A 14,661-nucleotide genomic window follows, 5' to 3' on the forward strand; every position below is an offset into this window, starting at 1 on the left:
TATAATCTGCCCTAACTGCCCAAATTCCAAGAAAACTGTAAATCTTTGTAGTCATTTAAGTAAGGTGATTTCGCTAATACACAGAACAGTCAAAGTTCCTAGACAGTTCCTGTGCGCACAACCACAAGTCAAAAAAAGCAGCAAATTCAAGTCACTTTTAAGTTGTGTTACTTTATGATACTACTGTCTATGATCACAATGAGTGCCAACTTCAGAATATATCCCGCAGTGTTCTCAACAGCATTTAACTTCTAGCCAAAAGGCATCATTGAATTAATTATCTTCCGGTTTTACCTACAAAATGACATTACGGCTGAACAGCTCTATAGAGCGAAACTGTGGCTGTGCCACTTTATCAGCCTTCTGAGTTCTGGAAATATTTATACCATAAATTTTTTTCCATAGAGTTTTCATTATATCCTTCATCAAAATCAGTTGTAAGCCATTAAACAAAGCATCCAGGTACAAAGTCAATCACAATGTTACAAAATTAGATTTGAAGCTAAATTTGAAAATCAGACAAATAGACAAAGGTACAAGCACTGGTCTTAGGTCAGTGCAATCTATGGAGGGCGATTGATTCCAAGGGGGACCCACAGGAGAGTTGCTTACCAGGAAAGCTTGAGAAGTGATCTGAAAACCGGCCTACTTTTCCAAAGACTTAAGAACCGAACAATGACAGAGTGGATTGAGAGGGAGGTTAATACGCTCTGTGAAGTGTGAACTGTATGAGAGTGAAGTGTTGAGATCTTTTAAAATATGGTTCCACATTTTGGGATTCCCAGGTCTCAGTTCTTTGGGTATTTACAGCTGCGCCATCTGCTTTGTACTATTTTTGGGAGTAGCATACACCCCCCTAAAGCGGAAGATACTTTGGGAGTGGTGACTACTGCTTTTGGAAATGGTTCTGACAGTAATTTGTAGAATAGTATAATTCTAAGAATCCTTGGATAGTTTTGCTACATTCAACACAACGTCTCATTCCCTCCATCGGGGAATGGAGGTTACAACAGTATCCATGACGTTACTCTTTCTATTTTTCTGCAATATTAGGTTATCATAATTTGTTTAATTTATATACATTATAAAATACTGGAAACAAAACAACATATAAGAATTGAAAATAATCCTACCTGATATAATACATATGGTAAATGGCTCTACAGCTGAGCAAACATTTTATATATAGACACCACTGGGAGGCAGTGATGTCATAGGTATAGCCTCTTTAGTACTTACAGTTTGTTTTAACATTGTCAAAACTGTTTTCTAGCATTTCTGCAAATGTTTAACAGATGTGAAGCAACTGGTAGAATGACAACAGTTTCCTTATGTGGCCTTCCTGAAGATATTGTTTGGAATTTTCAGGCAATCCCTTCTGGGCTTCAACATCATCCTTAAGGGAAGAACCATTACAGTGGGAAAACCTATTCTGCTTTATCTATTTCAGGCATCCAGTGCTTTTTCTGTGTCTATATAGTGATGGCAGAGGCACATCAGTAGCGTTTCAGTTCACCATCACTCCAGAGGGGATCAATCTGCACCTCTCCTAGCAGGCCCTCAATCAAAGCTACCTCTCTGGATTGCGGTTCTGGAAGAAACGCATCAGCAGGATTAGGGGTCAGTCTAACAACAGACAGTGTTGTATTTAGTCTTGTTTTTCACAAAGAAATGTGTAAAGTTCTCATGTCATTAAAACACCACACTAGAAGCAGATACAGGCATTTTGTGCTTTTGGAAAATTTGGCTCCTTAAGTGATGCATTCTCCTCACAAACTGCATTATTATTCACCGTTAAAATTCTAAGAATCCTTGGATAGTTTTGCTCCACTGTTTAACTTTAAAATAAAGTTTAAGCTAGTCTGTTTCATTGATGACAAACATATTGCTTGTGTTGCCCAAATGTGTGTGCATGCATGCGTATGTACATAGATTGCATTAATACTTACGAATGTTCTATTATTTTTGTTTTGGACAGAACAGAATCAGAATATAAATGGTGTATCCCCAGCTAGCCCCTCCTCCTGGCTTTTTGTTGTCATAGCAATCCTGGCCACTATGTACATGCAGTCTAATCCATCTATGGGCCTCATTGCTAAGATACAGGAGCACCTGCCCCTCAGGTAACACCACCCTTTACTCTTCAGCACACTGATGACACAACAGGCTATTCTTCAGAATAGTTAATACCTTGCAATGACACACTCCTAAGGCATGTAACGGACAGTAATTTGTATTGTAATGCCTTTTTTATTGGCATGGTAAAATTCAGGCTAATAAAAGAGCACAATTTCCTTGTAATCATAAATGAGTATTTATTTTATAGTCGTATATATTTAATTTATATTTTTGCAATTGCGTTTGGTGGTTCCTGACTAACCACTGGGTGCCGCCATGATTGTGCATAATTGCAGCTGGACTGTTTTCTGTTTTCATAGGAAGCAATGTAAAGACTATCAACACCAGCATTCCAGACAGACAACAACAACCATTTTAAAGGAATAGTTCAACCAAAAATGATAATTCTATCATAATTTATTCACCCTTATGTCTTCTCAAACTCATATGGTGTTTGATATGATGTTTATCCATACAATTAAAATGGACATAAAGGCAGCATAAAAGTAATCTATAATACTCTTCTGAAGCGATCCAGTCGGTTTTGTGTAAGAACAGACAAAAATGTAACTCCACTTTAACTGTACATCATGCCATTGCAGTCTCTAAGAATGATCATGATTTCAAGTTTGATTACACTTCCTAGGATGTCAATGAGACTGCTGATTCATGTCCTTTTTAAAGCATGGAACATTTGGTCACCATTTTCTTGCATTGGATGGACAAACAGACATGTATCTCCATTAAAGCATCTTCATTTCTATTCCGCAAAAGAAAGAAAGTCATATGAGTTTGACAAGGCATAAGGGTGAGTAAAAGATGAGGGAATTATAATTTTGGGTGAATTATTGCTTTAAGTGTTAGTTGGAGTAAACATGAGTTCAGGACCAAGTTCAGTTGTTGGCTGTCATAACTCAAATGAGTTTGATATTAATGTAACTAACCTGGGTCTGTATCTTCACGTCATCCTCCTTAAACACTTCCAAGTTCAAGAAAATGGTGGATAGGTATCCTTAGTTTTGGGGTAGTCAAATGTTTTATGTGTGCTTTAACTATTAACCTGGGAACGTTTATTAATGCATGTCAGTGTGAAATAACAGCATTTGATTCTAGGATATATTGAACAAATGCTTTATTGCCTGTACCTGATACTCATTTGTAAGACATGATGCTAATTTATTTATTTTTGGTTCTCTCCTGTCAGTCTATCTTTGAGTGCTCAGGGGCAGACTATGCTGTCAGCATTGGTATTTAGTACTCTGCTGTGGTTGTCCCTCATTCTGACTCTGAAGTTCTGTCTGAAGCTTCTCCTGTCGTACCATCAATGGATGTTTGAGCAACATGGTTGCATCTCTACCAAGACCAAAGTCCGGGCGGTCAGTGCTTTAGTATTACATGTAAACAAGCCATGAGAAAATATCATGGCTATACCATTAAATATCAACTATAACATTAAAACCACCTGCCTTATATTGTGCATTATGTGCATGTGAATAATGCTAATGTTTCTTTATGATTTCTAAAAGACACTCTTTAAAATTAAATATTTGTTTGAACATTGTCATTTGAACTTGATTTGGAATTTGTAATTGTGACACTATCACTAATATATTTGATAAGGTGAAGTGCGTAATGTTTAATGATGTTAGAAATACAGTAAATACACATTTTGCCTATAGAGGGCAGTACAATTAATCCATTGGTAGGTTAGGAAAATTTAGGAATTTAGCAGACAAGAGGATTGTTCTGGAAATCTGTGGAAATGAATTGTTATTTTTCATATTCCATTTGGTGTCACTAGAGGCACTGAAATGATACACTTCACCTTTAAGTATGACTTATTTATTTTGTCTGTGTCTTTCTCTTGTCCCGTTAGGCTCTCGTTCGGTTGCTGTCTAGTAGGAAACCATTACTCTACAGTTATCAGACTTCTTTAGCACACCTGCCTGTTCCTTCCATTAAAGACACACTGGAAAAAGTGAGTCAACATTACATGATTAATAAGTATAAGCATGAGTGTGTTGAGTTGAGTTGCTTCATGAGTTACAGAGAAATGTTGTGTTATTGTGTCTCTGTTTCAGTATCTTGAGTCTGTGAAGCCTTTGCAAAGTGTGGCTGATTTTCAGCAAATGACAAGACTGGCTGAGAGTTTGAGAAATGTCTGGGTAGCCACCTTCAAAGATACCTCAGACTCAAAGCCCTGTGGGCCACCAACTACGTCTGTGCAGAAATCAAAACAATTACCTTCTAATCCATGCCATAATTATGATCCTTTTTATTATCATGATCATAGTAAATGTATTCTGTTCTTTAGCAATGATGCAGTATGACTGAACAAAACCACTTAAGTGACTAATTAATTAATATAACTGTTGTTTGTTGGTATTGAATGGATGAGCAGAGCAACTTTTTAAGTTTCTAGTAAAGTTTTGTTGGTACATCTAAAAAGATACTGTAGAAAACTCTTTCCACTTCTCAGCCCTAAAGATGTTTAAGTTAAACATTTCATTACATTTCTTTGCCAAAAAACAAAACAAGAAATATACTGTGGGTTTTCCTGTTTTAATATACATTGTGGTAGCAATCAGCTTAAATCTAAAACACAGCTGAAAGAATACAAGTTTGTTCCTGGAGCTGTTTCTATTTTATGCCTCCAGTGACTCTGACTCGGACGTTTTAAAATGTTTGGTGTGTTCAAACAGATATCCCAGTGGCTTTAAGATTTATGATATTTACATAGATTGGTATTGATAGACATGTTATATTTAGATTATTTTGTTGGGTAACACTTTACAATAAGGTTAACATTTGTTATTGCACTAGGTATCATGAACAAACAATGAACAAAATATTTTTAACAGCATTTATTCATCTTTGTTAATGTTAGTTAATAAAAATACAACTGTTCTTTGTTAGTTAATAGTGCATTAACGTCTAGGTTACGAATGTAACCTCCATTCCCCGATGGAGGGAACGAGACGTTGTGTTGGAGAAGCGACACTAGGGGTCTCTCTTGAGCACCGAATATACCTCTGATCTATGAAAAAAAGCCAATGAGAAGTTGGCAGCTAGTATTTGCATACCCCGCCCCCGGACATACGGGTATAAAGAATAGGCAAATACTAGAGTTCATTCAGGATTGTTCTGAGGAGCCGGAAATGGTTTGGCCACTACAGCGGCTTGGCTCAGCGACGTGGCCGGGAAGGACACAACGTCTCGTTCCCTCCATCAAGGAATGGAGGTTACATTCATAACCTAGACATTCCCCTTCTGTCGCTCTCTCCACGTTGTGTCGGAGAAGCGACACTAGGGGTCCAATTTAAATTACGCCATGCGCTGAGCCGTGTACATGGTCTGACACAGGAGCGGGCAGGTGTTTTTTACGTGCCAGACGACCAGCTGTATCAGACTACACGTACCCTTCCCCAATGCCCCACAAAAGTCGTCGGAATCCTTTTGGTTACCCTGACAGGGGAACAAGGCGACGCTTGCCAACCTGGGAACGGGGCAAGCCTGGCTGGGCCTCTTTTCTCTCTATGTTTCTCGCATAGAGCAATAGACAGCCGGGACTCGAGTCTGAAGCCAGTGCTGAAGCAGTCTCATATGCATCAACCCCAGCGGCGTGACTGCGGCGGAGGATGCTATATGCCCCAGGAGCCTCTGGAAGGGTTTTATAGGGACCGTTGTGCCTAGCTTGAACTTTGCGAGGCATTTCAGCACCGACTGTGCACGCTCGTTGGTGAGACGTGCAGACATTGAGACTGAGTCTAACTCCATGCCGAGAAAGGAGATGCTCTGAACCGGAGTGAGCTTTCTCTTTTCTCGGTTGACCTGAAGTTGGTACAACGAAGTAAGGGCTGTAGAAACCCTTCTTCATTTCGGTTGGAGGGACAGGCTCTATCGCGTCTTTGAGTAGAAGAGTAGCGATCACCGTGCGCAGGGATTGGGCATGTTCGCCGTGCACTGCGGTAAAGCGGACGCCCGCGAAGGGGGGCGGGGGCCTGGCAAACTGAATTGCTTAACCGAGTCGGATGGTCCGGGCCAGCCAGCGTGACTGGTTGGTAAGTGAAAGCCACGCATCCTATCTCCGTGCTAGGGGCACCAAGGGGATGAGTATTTTCGACGTACCCGGCGGGGCTTCACAGCGGAGCAGGTAATGTGCCGTCGGGAGGCGAAGGTGCGTCCCGAGGCTTTGGTGCTGAGAAAAGACTCTAAGCACTTACCTTGCCCAGGTTGAGGCGGAGCAGCCTGTTGTTTCTTTGCAGGGGGACGCCCTCGGCGAGCAGACGGGGCATGGTCCAAGGCGGCAGGTTTGCGGCGGGGCAGGATCTGAGAGGTCGCCTCTGTCTGTTTCTTCACCGCGGAGAACTGCTGGGTAACGTCCTCGACGGTGTCGCCGAAGAGGCTGAACTGGGAGACTGGGGCGTCGAGAAAGCGAGTCTTGTTGGTCTCACGCATCTCGACCAAGTTCAGCCACAGGTGTCAATCCTAGACCACGAGGGTGGCCATTGCCTGCCCGAGTGACTGCACTGTGACCTTCGTGGCTCTGAGGGCGAGGTCGGTCGCTGAGCGCAGTTCCTGCAGCACGTTGGGATCATTTCTTTGAGCGCCTTGGCCTGGTGGACTTGCAGGAGGGCCATGGCGTGCAGGGCAGAAGCGGCCTGTCCGGCGGCGCTGTAGGCCTTCGCTGTCAGCGAGGACGTTGTCCTACAGGCCTTGGAGGGGAGTACAGGGCGACCCCGCCAGGTGGTAGGGTTTTTGGGGCATAGGTGAAGCGCAACAGCCCTATCCACTGGGGGAATCACCGTGTATCCTTGGACCACTCCGCCGTCGAGGGTAGCAGGAGCGGATGAGCAAGTGGCTTTGTGACGAGAGGTGAAAGGCGCTCTCCACAGCGACGTCAGCTCATCATGCATCTCCGGGAAAAACAGGACTGGGGGGGCGTGGCCGTGAGCGGCGCCCAGACCCCAGGAACCAGTCATCCAACCACGATGGCTGTGGGGAGGACGGAGGGTTCCAGTCCAAGCCCACGCTGGCGGTGGCAAGGGAAAGCATGTCGGACATCTGAGCGTCAGCCACAGCCTGGGGGTGCTGGCCCGAAGGTGGCAGCCCAGGGGAGTCATCCGTGTCAGACGCCGCGCTCGCCAGTGCAGCGGTGAGCTCATCAGCTTCTAGCTCTAGAGGATAGGCAGGCTGGCTGTGAGGCGAGCCGCTGTAGCCTCGAGCACGGACGGGAGTCAACGAGTGTGCCGGGGAAAGGTTGGTCTGCGGGTTTTTTTAATTTGAAGATAATATGCATCAGTACCCCTAGACTGCATATGTGGGTCCTCTATGTGTTTACTATGGAGTTCAATGCATTTAACACTTGTTTTACTCTTGAAATACATTGACTGTTTTCAGTTTTAATTTGTTATGTAATTAAATATATGTTAAATACCATGATCACGTTCATATTTATGTGTAGTATGCAAGTATAACAAGTTGTCATTCAGCCGATGCTTTTATACAAAGTTCATGACATTATACCCATTAAAGGGACAGTCCCCATGGAGTAACCAGAGATTAGATGACAAATTCACAGCAAGGGCACAACGGTTATTGCTCCTGGACCACTTAGTGTGTTTGAAACTGTCTTTTTTTCAGTAAGCCTCATAATTTCGAACAACAAATATAGCTGCATAGAGTAATGTAGCAATATAGAGTACATAAGATTGACCTTTTTTCAAGTTTGTAAATAAATATTCTGTAAAAAACACAAAACAAAAACAAACATTTCATCCTAGTCCATGTGTTTCCGTGGGTAGATTTGAAACATTTTATATATGTATGTATGTATGTATATATGTATGTATATATAATGTACACTTAATTACACAACACAACAATAATATACAACGTACAGTAAACAATACACACAATATAGAATGCACATACAATAGAAAAAAAAGTATAAAACATACATACATGTGTATGTGTGTACACACACACAGACACACACACACACACACACACACACACAGACGTTATATTAAGGACAATATAATTATGACAGTCCAGTGTGAGATAATAACATTAATAAAGTGCAGTGCTGATGTATATTGATCATGAGAGATCAAGCGTTCATAAAACTGATTACATGGGGGAAGATGCTGCGATACCACCTGCCTGATGGTAGCAGTGAGAGCAGCCCATGACACAGGTGGCTGGAGTCTCTTATGATCCTCCGTTCTTTTTAACACACTGCCTGTTATAGATGTCCTCGAGGTGCTACCTCCGATGATGTGTCTGGCAGTTTGCACCACCCTTTGCAGGGCTTTGCGGTTGTGAGCGGTGCTATTGCCTTATCAGGCGGTGATGCAGCCAGTCAGGATGCGCTCTACAGTGCTGGTGTAGAACCGTATGTAGTGGTTCATTCCAAACTTCCTCAGCCGTCTCAGGAACAGAGGGGTTACCAGGATATCATGTTTGGGGGGGGCAACATAAACAATTGAAAAAATCGGCGCAAAATTAAGCTATACTACACACAATCTGTTTTAGTGCATATCTTTTTCTAAACCAGGAACCCAGAGATAGGCACAGGGCCCCTATTAGACTATAGGGCTATCACATAAAAGTTAGTTAAACCAGGTCAACATTAATAATATGATGATAATATTATTATTATTTATTATTATTATTATTATTGACAGATTCATATATCAGATCACGGTGATTGCCTGGTGATGAGTGACAGGTGTTTGCTTGTGAGAAGACGTGCTACACGAGTAGGCAACCGAGACGAGAGAGTTTTTTAAATGAATCTGAAGTCACGTTTGTATAGACAAGAGGTAAATGAATTTGTTTCTTCTTCTAAGCTGGTCCAGACTTTTAGGGCTAAAATGCTTCGTGAATTACTCTTAGTAAAACACATTAGGAGTCTAAAGTTATGAAGCTACTTGTAGCCTCTTATAAGATTCTTTGTGAATGCGGACCCAGGTAAAAAATTTTGATATGCTCATTTGAACGGTATGAGAACAGTATTTTAATGTTATTCTCTGGTTGTAAGTGCTGACGACTGTGACTACTGCGCACTCTGGTTGTTAATGTGACCTCAGTCATCTGCTAGCGATGGAAAAATATGCACAAAACAATCCACTTTTAAATTGTAATTTATCATCAGATGGACAGATTATTTCTCAAATTCTCAGGGGAGGCAGAGCTTATCAGGCACTGCCTCCCCCAGCCTCCCCCTAGACACGCCCCTGCTCAGGAAGAAGAGGCGCTGGTGAGCCTTCTTCACAATGGCCTCAGTGTGGACAGACTATGTGAGTTCCTCAGTGATGTGGACACCAAGGAACTTGAAGCTGCTGACTCTCCACCACTGCTCCATTAATGGTGATGGGGCTGTGTTCTCTGTCTTTCTTCCTGAAGTCCACTACAAGCTCCTTGGTCTTGCTGACATTGAGGGAGAGGTTGTGCTCCTGACACCAGCGTGTCATAGTGTGCACCTCCTCTCTGTGGGCTGTTTCATCATTGTCAGTGATCAGACTTACCACTGTCGTATCATTAACAAACTTAATGATGGCATTGGAGCTATGTGTTGCCACACAGTCTTGGCGCTGAAAACAAACTTGCTTTTGGAACGTCTTAGCGCAATGATCTATTTCTATGGAAAATAGCAAATTGCACTTTGCATCACTTAATTTACATACGGTACACCCCCAGTTTGAGAGCATACACCCACAGATAGCACAGACATTCACACCAATGGCCACTTGCGCTTTGTGCTAGTACGAAAATGTCACTTAGAATTAGCGCTCTCACGAAAATTTTACAAGACATTGTACACGGTCGTGGCGCTGCAATTTGCACAATCACGAAGTAGAGCCCTTAATGTTTTAAATTATTATTATATGTTGAAATAAACATTTACTGCATCTCTTAACCTTGCTCAAAGTATTGTTCATTGTTAGTTCATGTTATTCTACTGGAACAACATATACCTAAAGACAGTGTATTCTAATGTAGAGAAACTGTCTCAAAGTTTGAGGTAAACAAACCCTGATTTTGAAAAGTTACATTCTAGCCTTGACAAGATTTCCTCTAATCCTCTGTATAATTTATACTCAGGACATCCTGTATGTGACACCTATGACCAATCAGGCAGCTCAAGCTGGAAATATCATCACAGCCCTGTTTCTATATCGCTGCAAGGTCAACCGAGAGGAGCTCAAACCTGCATGTGACCCACCCCAACTCTCTCAGCAGCAAAAGAATCTCAAATGCCACTCAACACCACTCTCACTGTCTGTAGTAACATGAAAATACTAGAAACGATAGTATGCATGTCTTTACCTGTGTATTCTTTAGTCATTTCCCTAGATTGTCTTTGTGCTCTTGCTTCATATAGGTGAATCATTGGCCAGTCAAAAAATGTGGGGACCCTATATTTGTTTATGGAAATTCTAAATCAATTAAAAACACAGCATCATTATATCATACTTGAATATTGTTAAAATAAGCACGAATTAAGAATTCGAAAATGTACAGAATTTCCAATTGTTTTACATTAGAGTGTCACAAGTATTTAAATATTGTTTTCTGTCTTATTTAGAGTTATATTCCCAGCACAGTCATACCACTGTGTGCAGCTCAGTGTGAACACATATTTAACACCACACGCACATCTGGAGAGGAGACAGGTGAGTACCTGCATTCATACAGTTTAAGACACAAACACGTGAAGAAAGCTGCCTTGTGTCCCTGACATAATTCTTTGACTTCTCAGATGTGCTGCAGCACTAGCAGGACAGCGAGTTTGTCGCTGTGTACCATAGGGGGTGGTACTTCTGGTTATGGGACTACAGAGCAGGATGCCTGCTGTCACCCAGAGAGATACAGTATCAGAGTCCAATGATTCTGGATGACCCCTCACCTCCTTTTCCAGGAGAGGACAAACTAGGAGCCCTAACTGCAGTAAACAGGTCAGACACATGGTCTTTGTTCACACTGCACACACATCCGATTTGGTTTTAAATCCAAACTTAAGGACTGACTGTCTGCACTGTCATTTTTCATAATGAAATTGATCAATATCTGGTGAATATCCACATCAGTTGCTACATAGTTATGATGTGTACGCACAATGCCAGAAGACTTTATCATATAACGGCTGAGAGTAGCTGTCAGTGTGAAAGGTAAAAAAAGATTTTCCTTCTGCTCAAGCCTATCATGACATCTCTTCATTATGAATTTATAAAGTGTAGGTGAGGCCATAAGCTACTGTGTGGATTTACTCAGGCAGGCATGCAACACTGCTGCAGCACATTCAATTAACACCCGGGATCACACGATCTGTTGTAAGGTCACATGAATAATTAGGAAGTGATAAATGTTTGCTGCCTGCAAGGCCGATTTCTTTTGTGTTGATGCTGGACACTGTTGTGTGAGTTGCTCCCTCTTTTTATGCAGGTATTACTGGTCATTTTAGAACATGTTTAATCTCTGCCATTTGGATTTTAATACTTATTTATTTCATTTTATTAAGGGTAATTTTAGAAGCGGGTGCTTACTCTTCATGGAGGACACAGGCTTTTGTCTGGGGGTTTAACCTTTATGCGATCACCCCCAGTGTGACTCGAGCTGCTGGGCTGCACTGGTAAATGCCTCAATATGTACATTTTCCATTTAATGTTTTATACTTTCATTGAAACAAGTTTTAACGAATTTCTCTTGTCTGTAGCAACGGAACGTTCACCTTTTCTCTGCATGTGTTAATGCGCTGTGGGACAGTTGAGCATACTGAAAAGTAGGCCTATATTTTTCGTTATGTTTGAGTTGACTATGCTATGCTGTTTTGAGGTTGGTAACTAACATGCTTGGTTTCTCTTGAAAAGGGACCAGGCCAGCCACTGTTTTCATGTGATTTATAAGCATTTCTTTATTGTTTCCTGTTGTTTGATTTTTGTGGTTGTTTGGTTTATTTTGTCACTCATGTGCCACATTCATAGTAGCATTTTTATTTTCTTTTTTTTTCTTGACCAAGTGTTGCCATTTATGCTGGTGGTTCTCCTCCCTAACTGTTTTCTACGTAGGTTATCTGTGTACAAGGCCGGATCCATACTGATGCTTTGCCCCTTCTCTTCAGGGGACCACACTGGGAGAGACACTGTATTGGTGTGTACTTATAACTACAACACAGTGTGATATTTTGTAGTGGTATCTAAAGATCTTAAGTGTGTAGAGCTTGCTGTGTTGCATGCGTCGACTGGTGCTGGGTTGCTGTCTCCTGTTTCTGTCTCCCCAGGGGCCTCCTGAGCAGGGGTTTTGCATTGGCCGATCCAACCTTCCTAGATTGAGGAAAATCCACCAGTCATTTAGCCCAGTATTTTTACGACTCATTTTAATAACTTTTCTATGTCTTCTTGCACTAAAATATATAATAAATTTGGAATACATTTACATATCTGCCTCTTGTTGACTGTCCCTTTGCGAGGATAAACATATTATTAGCCACTCTACATTCACGAGAATATATTGAGGTTCCTCCTGCCTATCATCAGGGGGTGGCGTAGTCCGTCTTGAAATAAGGTATACTGCATGCCAGGTACCACACTACATAGACATTTTATGTGTTCATGCATACATTAAACTCAGTCGGAAATTGCTATCTTGTTCAGTCATTCTGTTTTCTTTACATAGAGCAAAAATGTGTGAATTAAAACACTTTTTTGTGTATTTTGTATGTCACATATCAGAATCAAAATTAGCTTTATTGCCAAGTGTTCACACGTACACAAGGAATTGTTTTTGGTGATAGTAGAAAAAAGTGCATACAGAACAATACAGTGAGACACAATATAAAACAAGGTAAGAGTTATAAATAAACTTATATAATAGGACATAACAGAATGACATATGTACATGTGCAAGTGGTAATGTATGTGCAAGGTAGTAAGTGCAGTTATTGAATAAAATATGTGACTTTACATATGTACATGAGATATGTATTTACATTATTGCACTATGGGGGAGTCCTGAGGCAGTTTAATTGTTTATGTGGAAAATGGCCTGAGGGTAAATACGGTTCTTGTGCCAGGATGTCCTGGCACTGAGTGCTCGAAGGCAACAGTTCAAAGAGGGAGTGAGCAGGGTGTGTGGGGTCCAAAGTGATTCTACCTGCATGTTTCCTCACTCTGGAGATGTACAGGTCTTGGAGAGTGGGCAGTGGGGACCAATAATCCTCAGCAGTCCTGACTGTCAGTTTGTAGTTTTCTGGTATACACAGGACAGACTCTATGATGGCCAAGTAGAACTGTGCCAGTAGCTCCTGTGGCAGGTTGAACTTCCTTAGCTGGCGAAGGAAGTACAACCTCTGCTGAACCTTCTTTACAATGTAGGTGTCCCACTTCAGGTCCTGAGTGATGGTAGAGCCCAGGAACCTGAATGATTCCACTGCTGCCACAGTGCTGTTCAGTATGGGGGTGAGGTTCTCCTGAAGTCCACTATCATCTCCACAGTTTTGAGCGTGTTCAGCTCAAGGTTGTTGTGACCACACCAGACACCCCGCTGTTCAACCTCCTATCTGTATGCAGACTCGTCACCATGACTCGTCATTCATGACAGTGGTGTCGTCTGCAAACTTCAGAAGCTTGACACTTGACAGTGAGGTCTTTTGCAGTGCAATCATTCGTGTATAGGGAGAAGAGCAATGGAGAGAGAAAATGTCCCTGAGGAGCACCAGTGCTAGCAGTGATGGTCCCTCACATTGGATCCTAAATCATGAGAAAAACTTAAATCTAATCGGGCCAAGACACAAAAAATATGATTTTATACAGATTTGAGAGATTATATGGATTTTTGCTGCTCAGACTACAAAGAAAAAAGAAAAGAGTTTGAGTCAGGTACACCCAAAAACCTGAATTTAGCGATCAGTCTGAACAAAGCTTTTGAGGCCGTCTGTGTTTGCTGTCCAGAAGGGGGCATTTTGGGATTCTGTTTGAAATGGAGCTTCCTGCAGATCTTTAACCTATTCCTTTTCCAGATTTGTTGATTAGGTGTATTTCAGAGTTGTAATGAAGCCTCTGTGTTTTTTTTTTTTAAACTAAATTGATAACATAAGTATACACTTAAATAATGGTATATTTACAATTATTATTTTAAGATGCAAGAATGCATAATGAATTTGTTTTATGAAAAACATTGTACATTTAGCAGGATCAACCTCTTGCACATAAGGTAAGAAATATTTCTCTTAGCTACAGTATCACACATTCAGATCAAGAGCTAGGCTGAAAGCCTACGTTGAATCACTCCTGTTTGCAAATGCCGTTGACTTGTTAACTTGAAATGAGTGTGAAGGCTCACAGAAGTCAAGAGAGAACAGATTCAATCTTTGAGCGAGTTTTACATCAAAGAGTTTAAGTAGGAAGGTGCAGTTCAATTGGCTATTCTATTCCCAAGAATCAATGTTTTGAACCTGATGTGGGCAGTTACTGGCAACTTGTAAAGCAGGGAAAAGAAGGTTTGAATGGGGCTCACTTAAAGTCATTGAAAGCCAGAGCC

General features: G+C 41.5%; 1 pseudogene; it reads left to right on the top strand.

Moving 5' to 3' along the window:
- The first annotated feature begins 1,482 nt into the window (after nucleotides 1–1,482).
- Nucleotides 1,483–14,661, top strand: part of LOC127652337 (carnitine O-palmitoyltransferase 1, liver isoform-like) — a 30,927-nt pseudogene continuing 17,748 nt past the window's right edge.

This window comes from Xyrauchen texanus, chromosome 12 (genome assembly GCF_025860055.1).
Source record: "Xyrauchen texanus isolate HMW12.3.18 chromosome 12, RBS_HiC_50CHRs, whole genome shotgun sequence".
Taxonomy (NCBI): Eukaryota; Metazoa; Chordata; class Actinopteri; order Cypriniformes; family Catostomidae; genus Xyrauchen; species Xyrauchen texanus.